The sequence below is a fragment of the Enhydra lutris genome, unplaced genomic scaffold, assembly GCF_002288905.1.
Source record: "Enhydra lutris kenyoni isolate GAN:26980312 unplaced genomic scaffold, ASM228890v2 scaffoldscaffold26, whole genome shotgun sequence".
Lineage (NCBI taxonomy): Eukaryota > Metazoa > Chordata > Mammalia > Carnivora > Mustelidae > Enhydra > Enhydra lutris.
In genome coordinates, this window is record NW_019154110.1 from 19,381,392 (window position 1) to 19,389,740 (window position 8,349).

The window sequence follows — 8,349 nt, forward strand, 5'->3', positions numbered from 1 at the left end:
AACCAGGCAAAATTAAACCCAAGTATCAGCTCTGCCAGCTATTCTACTTTGAGACATCAGGAAACCTGCAAGAGAACCTCACTTTCCCAATCTGTTAAATACCAACACACCAGGGTTAGTGTTAATGCATGCACAGCACACAGTGCAGGGCCTCAAACGTGAAGAACCTCCACAAATACTATTCCCTTCTGCTTCTTTCTCATTGTACTTGTTTTTGCAAGACTCTGTGTTTGTCAGTGGCTGTGCTGCTACATTCCAAAGCAACCACTTGATTTGGCCAATGCAGATTTTGAGCTACATTCAAACCATGCCTCTGTTTCATTTTGCATCCAAAAGAACACTTAATGTTTTGGCATCAAAGCTGGGTAGACTGTATGGTGACCAAGACAGCCTTGAGATCTCCCTCAGTTTGACTGACTTCTTCCTGTCTCTAAGCCCCTGACCTTCCTTTTCTTAGAGCGTTTACTTTACAAACCTGTGATTACAAATTCTTTCTCTGTCCCTTTGAAATATAAACACTGTTAGAAAGTTTCTTGCCTGTTTTACAACCCAGGAATGTCTTTCCCAAGGACCTGGGAACCATTTCTTTGAAATGTAATCATCAAGGAATATAGTTCTCAGTTTCCATGGTAAGGTAGTATAACTTGCTCTAAGCTGTCACCACCTCTGCTCATGAAGATAGGAGAAAAATGAGAAAATTGACTTTTCCTTTGGGTAAAGCCAATTAGCAAACACACATGGTCCACAGTCTCCTATGGAGTTAGGTATCCCTGGGTATTCAGACTTAGTCTGTCTCTCTCCCCTTCTACTGGCAATAGCTTTGGAATATAAAATCAAGTCCTGTCTCCTAATTTTATATGGTATTTTTGTTTGTTTAACAATGGATACATAATTTTCTTGCACATTGATATTAGTCATGAATAAATATACCCCTATAATGATTTATTCATATCTGTATACCTGTAAATTTATCAGAGCTTCTTGAGCAAAACGGCTAGAAACATAACACTGAAGGAAGAGTACAAGGTATAAATCAATAAACATGTCACTGATTTAATGTATCAGTGAGATGATGAATGAATCAAGAAATATTTAATAAAGTCAAAGAATTCTGAAATAGTGTGAGACTTTCCTGTTGTCATAAATCAGTCTCTTTCAATCTCTCTCTCAACTTTCATTTCCTTTTCATGCACTTATTTCCAAAATCATAAGTAAAGAGTATTTTAAAATAAAGAAACATGTATAATACACTCAGGAACAATTCAAGTGAAACACATATTTTTAAATAGATATTAGTAACATACCACTTAATATGTGGCTCACCCAGTGCTCAGCAGACGTATGAGGAAAGATGGAAAGCAGGATCTGCTCTCGTTTTTGACAGTGATGTCAAGTTTCTTTCCTCTTTCTTTTACACATTTCCTATGGAAGAGCTGATCTTCATTCAAAAGAAGAGCTCAGTTCTGCTTACTAGGTATCATCAGCCACCTTTGATATGTCTGGTTGCCCAACTGCTTTCAGCTGTAATACTGTCATAAATACCTTCCAACATACTTTCTCCTCTCTAGGAAGCTGTGTATTAATAATCAGTGAGTTAACCTGTTCCATCTGTCACATCAGATTTGTTATTTTCATAACAGGAATCTACCAACACACTGTGCAGGAATTACAGGGTTGTTTTTTTTTTTTTTCTTTTCCTTTTTTTTTCTTTCTTTCTTGTTTTGTTTTATACAATTCAGTGAAACCCTCCACTAAGCTGGCAAGGTTGTATCTAGTATCTGTGGGATGTTGTTGCTTTAAAAAAAAAAAAAGGAGATAGAAATCAATGCCTGTTTGTTCAATAACAGGGCAAAAGAGAAGAGAACACGTTTGCAAACAGCAGGTGAGGCTTTCAATTTGAAAAGCAATCAGAGTATCAGCTGTCTGGCTTCAAGGGCAGAGCTCATAGCTATATACCAACAGAGGGGAGGAGATCTGAAAGCAGCTCTTCTTAGTTTTGTGATTTACACATTTACAAAGTCATTCCTGACACTCTTACATTCTGATTCTGAAAGCTTATGCAATGAGGCTCACTTTTGATTGCTTAGACTTGTTGCTTGCTGCTTGATATACCTTATAAAATTTCAATTTTTTTTTAAAATATGGACATATATGGTCCATCTAAAAAAAAAAAAAAAAAGCCCCGCTTAGCCCTGAAATTCAACAAACATTTACAGAGTCCCTACTCTTTACCAAGGATTGTAGCGGGCACTGAGGATGCAAAGATGTTCTGCTTGTGAGGAATGTCAATCGTGTATTTTTAGAAGTTAAACTTGAGCATGGATTAAATCCAGGAAAATACAATGCTAGATATAAAGTCAGGAATTCTAAATTTCCGCTGTATAGGAAAACTGCAAGTTTATCTGTTGTTAAAAACAAGACAACAGGCCCAAAATGGAGCTGCTTTAGTTAAGCCCTACATTACCAAACCAAAACTTAATTACAGTTATGGCTCTCCAGAAATGAAAGCTTAAACCAGTGAATCAGAAACTGCCTGATCAGCTTTGATAAAACCCCCGCCAACCCCTAAAGGAAAGTAACCTTGAAATAACCAATACCCTTTTTTCCCCTTCTTGTTCCCCCTCCCTTCTGCCTTTGTTTGCTTTTGTACAGCTCCTCAAAGCTTTTCTTTCTCTCCAAATTCAGCTAGATTGGATGCTGCCCAATTCAAATTGATCTTTTGCTCAAATAAACTCTGAAAATGTCTACTATGCCTCAGTTTATCTTTCAAGAGTCTGCGTGTCCCAAGAAGAAACAAAAGGAGACCGTTTTGTCTGTCCGGAAACCCCCTGGAGCAAGCAGCAAGCAGGCTTCCCTACCTGGTGCATCCCCTGAGCTTGCGGCTTTTCCGCCCCCTATGGAGGTTTAAGTCCCTCTTGGATCCTGGCTCTGTGGGTTTCCATGAGGCGGTTTCAGACTTTGGGCATTTCCTTTTCTGGACAGGTCGTATTTAGAAACCAACTGGGTCTAGGGGGTCAGACTGGGTACAACGCAGAAACAAAGAGAGCCCAACATCAGACCTCGTGGGACTTAAAAACCGGAAGTCTTGGTCCGACTTAGAAACAGGACCGGGTCTGCGGTTGGACTGCGTCCCACTTAGAAACAGGACCGGATGCGAGGCTGGCGTGCGTCTGACGTAGAAACCGGATGGAGTGCGTTTAGCTCCGTTTGCTTAGAAACCAGGAAGCATTCCGAGGTCAGCCTGGATCTGTGTAGAAGCTGGGTTGGATCGTGGCTGGTTTGGGTCTGACTTAAGCTGGGCTGAGGCCGGTGTGAGGCCTCAGGTGAATAAAATTTTATTTTAAGCCTGAACAAGCAGGCTGGCGTTACCAAAGATAATCTTGAATTACTGTGGCCGCAGTGGAGAACTTTTAACCTACATAAGCTCCTCCATTTATGAGATGCCCTAGAGTAAACGAGGTCTCAGCTGAGCACTTGCCGTAAAGAATAAAGGAAAAATTCTTTTTCCTCTTCTGTGGTTTTTGGCGGCCGGGATGAGACCCTCTGGGACACCCCACTCCAAAGCGTGCAGATCCTGAGAAAACTCGGAAACCAGCAACGGGTGAGATACTGTTTTTTTAATCATGTTATGTTAGTCACCATGCAGTACATCATTAGTTGTTTTTTGTTTTTTTTTTTTTTTTAAAGATTATTTATTTATTTGACAGAAATCACAAGTAGGCAGAGAGGCAGACAGAGAGAGAGGAGGAAGCAGGCTCCCTGCCAAGCAGAGAGCCCGATGTGGGACTCGATCCCAGGAACCTGGGATCATGACCTGAGCCAAAGGCAGAGGCTCAACCCCCTGAGCCACCCAGGTGCCCCACATCATTAGTTTTTGATGTAGTGTTCCATGATTCATTGTTTGCATATAACACCCAGTGATCCATGCAATATGTGTGCCCCTTAATACCCATCACTGGGCTCACCCATACCCCCTCCCCCAAACTCTCAGTTTGTTTTTCAGAGTCCATAGTCTCTCATGGTTCATCCCCCCGCCCCCCCCAATTTATCCCCCTTCATTTCTCTCCTTCTTCTCCTAATGTTATTTCTATGTTCCACAAATAAGTGAAACCATATGATAATTGACTTTCTCTGCTTGACTTATTTCACTCAGCATAATCTCCTCCAGTCCCATCCATGTTGATGCAAAAGTTGGGTATTCATCCTTTCTGATGGAGGCGTAATATTCCATTGTATATATGGACTATATCTTCTTTATCCATTCGTTTGTTGAAGGGCATCTCAGCTCAGCTTCTGCAGTTTAGCTATTGTGGACATTACTGCTATGAACATTGGAGTGTATATGGCTCTTCTGTTCACTGCATTTGTAACTTCAGGTTAAATACCCAGTAGTGCAATTGCCCAGTCATAGGGCAGTTCTATTTTTAACTTTTTGAGGAATCTCCACACTGTTTTTCAATGTGGTTGAACCAACTTGCATTCACACCAACGGTGTAAAAGGTTTCCCCTTTCTCCACAACCTCTCCAACATTTGTTATTTCTTGTCTTGTCAATTTTTGCCATTCTAACTGGCATTAGATGGTATCTCAGTGTGATTTTGATTTGAACTTCCCTGATGGCTAAGGATAATGAATACTTTTTCTTGTGTCTGTTAGCCATTTGTATTTCTTCTTTGGAGAAGTGTCTGTTTATGTCTTCTGCCCATTTTTTTACTTGATTATTTGTTTTTGGGGTGTTGAGTTTGAGATGTTCATTATAGATCTCAAATACCAGCCCTTTATCTGTAGTGTCATTTGCAAATATCTTCCCCCATTCCATGGGTTATCTTTTTGTTTTATTGACTCTTTCCTTTGCTATGCAGAGGCTTTTTATATTGATGAAGTCCCCAAAGTTCATTTTCACTTTTGTTTCCCTTGCCTTTGGAGATATGTTTTGAAAGTTGCTGTAGCTGATATCTAAAAGGTTACTGCCTGTGTTCTCCTCTAGGATTTTGATGGATTCAAGTTTCTCACGTTGAGGTCTTTCATCCATTTAGAGTTTATCTTTGTGTAAGATAATGTAAGATAATGATTGTGTAAGATAATGGTGTAAGAGAATGATTGAGTTTCATTCTTCTGTATCTAGCTGTCCAATTTTCCTAGCACCATTTATTGAAGAGACTGTCTTTTTTTCCATTGAATATCTTTTCCTGCTTTGTCAAAGATTAGTTGACCATAGAGTTGAGGGTCTATATCTGGGCTCTCTACTCTGTTCCACTGGTCTATATGTCTGTTTTTATGTCAGTACCATGCTGTCTTGGTCATCACAGCTTTGTAATGGAGCTTGAAATCAGGCATTACCTTTATCCCAAAACCAGGCAAAGACCCCGTGAAAAATGAGAATTACAAACTAATATCCCTGATGAATATGGATGCCAAAATTCTCAACAAGATCCTAACTAATAGGATCCAACAGTACATTAAAAGGATTATCCACCACAACCAGGTGGGATTTATCCCTGGGATGCAAGGGTGGTTCAACAGTTGCAAGTCAATCAGTGTGATAGAACACATGAATAAGAGAAGGGACAAGAAACACATGGTCCTCTCAACCGATGCAGAAAAAGCATTTTATAAAATAAAGCATTATTTCCTGATTAAAACTCTTCAGATTGTAGGGATAGCGTAACATTCCTCAATTTCATAAAAACCATCTATGAAAAGCCCACAGCGAATATCATTCTCAGTGGCATAAAGCTGAGAGCCTTTCCTTTAAGATCAGGAACACAACAAGGATGCCCATTCTTGCCACTATTGTTCAAGGTGGTACTGGAAGTCCTAGCAACAGCAATCAGACAACAAAAAGAAATAAAAATTATCCAAATTGTCAAAGAAGAAGTCAAACTATCTCTCTTTGCAGATGACATGATACTTTATGTGGAAAACCCAGAAGACTCCACCCCCAAATTACTAGAACTCATAGAGCAATTCAAGTAATGTGGCAGGATATAAAATCAATGCACAGAAATCAGTTGTTCTCCTATACACTAACAATGTAACTGTAGAAAGAGAAATTAGGAAATCAATTCCATTTACAGTAGCACCAAAAACCTTAAGGTATCTTGGAATATAAAGAGGTAAAGAATCTATACTCTAGAAATTGCAGGACACTTATGAAGGAAATTGAAGAGAATACAAAAAGATGGAAAAACATTCCATGCTCATGGATCAGAAGAATACACATTAAAATGTCTATGGTGCCCAGAGCAATCTATACTTTCAGTGACATCCCAATCAAAATATCAATGGCATTTTTCAAAGAACTGGAACAAACAATGCTAAATTTTGCATGGAACCAGAAAAGAGCCCGAATCACCAAAGAAATGTTGAAAAAGAAAAACAAAGCTGAAGGCATCACATTGCCTGATTTCAAGGGTGAGAATTCTTAACCGAAGTCAGCTCTCCCATTTCAATGTCTCTATCTGTAGCCCCTCTTCAAGAAAGGAAGGTAAAATTTCACATTTCTTCTTTCTTTCCAAATTCAGATTGGCAGCTAAAAACATTTGTAAGACTTAGATCTTTGAATTATGGTGGAGTTTGCTTTTGAGTACCCGTGGTTGTCCATCCTTTCCCTCCCAGGGACAACTATAGTTTTCTTGTTTGTCTCATTTTATATCCTGAGAATGTGTCTTAGTAACAATCAGATGAAGAACCCAAAAAGATGACCAGACAGAAATGTGGGTTGCACCCCATTTGTGGCTATGTATGGGTGGAAAGAAATGTAGATTACACTCTTTCTGGCTGGGGACCTGCAAGTGTTGCCAGCTCTCATAGGAATTGCCTAAGTCTTTCTTCTGGTTTATCTTTGTTTTGTTTTGTTTTCTTTTTTAAAGATTTTATTTATTTATTTGACAGACAGAGATCACAAGTAGGCAGAGAGGCAGGCAGAGAGAGGAGGAAGCAGGCTCCCCGCTGAGCAGAGAGCCTGATGCAGGGCTCGATCCCAGGACCCTGGGATCATGACCTGAGCCGAAGGCAGACACTTAACCGGCTGAGCCACCCAGGCACCCCTTCTGGTTTATCTTTGAAAGTGGCTTTTGGTCTTGGGTCTTTTTTGCCTCCATGCATTCACAGGTCCGTTCAGTACTGCCAGGAGTATTTACTGTTTGTCCTGGCTGAAACCTGACAAGGTATTTGAAAAGATCTATTTTTAAAGTGTTCCATGGTCAAAAGTTGGCCAGATTAGAAGCTGATAGTTAGAGCTTGATAGGAAGTTTTTCTTTCCTTAATCGAAAATGAACTGTGGACCCAGGGAAAAAGGAAAACATCCTGAAACCTTTGTGGAAGGATTTGCTAAAACATTCCAAGGACACACAGCTCTAAATCTAAAACATAGGAATCTTTTGATTTCCATCTTCATTGAAGATCTTGTTCTTGATATAAAGAAGCAAACTGGAGAGATAATGTATTAGATGTGCAGGGCAGTCACTTGATACCATGCAGGTTGCAACCCACTTTTTTGAGGAATTAAAAATAACTGTATTTGTCTTATAAATCTACTGTGACTCCAGAAATAACTCAAAGCCCACCTATCTTTTTTTACCAATCCCCAAACCTCCTCTATTCATCTCAGACAGCTTGCAGATATTGTAAAAGATCTGGATTTAGTCCTTCTTGATGGAACTTGCATTCTTCCTCTGTGCCTTTTGATATGTAAGTATTCTACATGGTCTTCTCCAGGGTCCAAGGTAGTTCTTATCAGAAGGGGAAAGAGAGAGAGAGAGAAAGCTATTTTAAAAACTAGGCCTGTTAAAAATCTTAAAAGTCTGTTCTGCAAACATTAGTTAAAAAAAAAAAAAATCCAACAGGTAAATTTAACTTATTACATCTTCCAGAATCACAATCTAGATACCACTGTTCTTTCATAAACTAGTGAGTTTTACATTATTGTACCTGTCTGTTGGCTAAGATTTTTAAATAAAACCTATAAAGTCTTTGTATCTATCTGTATGTTCATATATGTTTAGATATGTATGTTATAAATAAGCAGTTTTTTCTACCTCTGGATGGTATTGCCAGAATTCATATGTAATTACCTCTATTTAATGGCTTAAAGAGAGCTAAGGATCTGTATAAATCAAGTATACGCTCAGAAATATAGAACACCTATACAAAAGCAAAAATAAGTGGTATCACATCAAACTAAAAAGCTTCTGCCGCAAAAGGAGCCATCAACAAAATGAAAAGACAAGCTATGGAATGCGGGGAAATTTGCCAGTCATTATTCTAATAAGGGTTAATGCCCCCAAATACATAAAGAATTCATAGAACTCAATAGCAAAAAAACCCAAATAACCCGATTACAAAATGG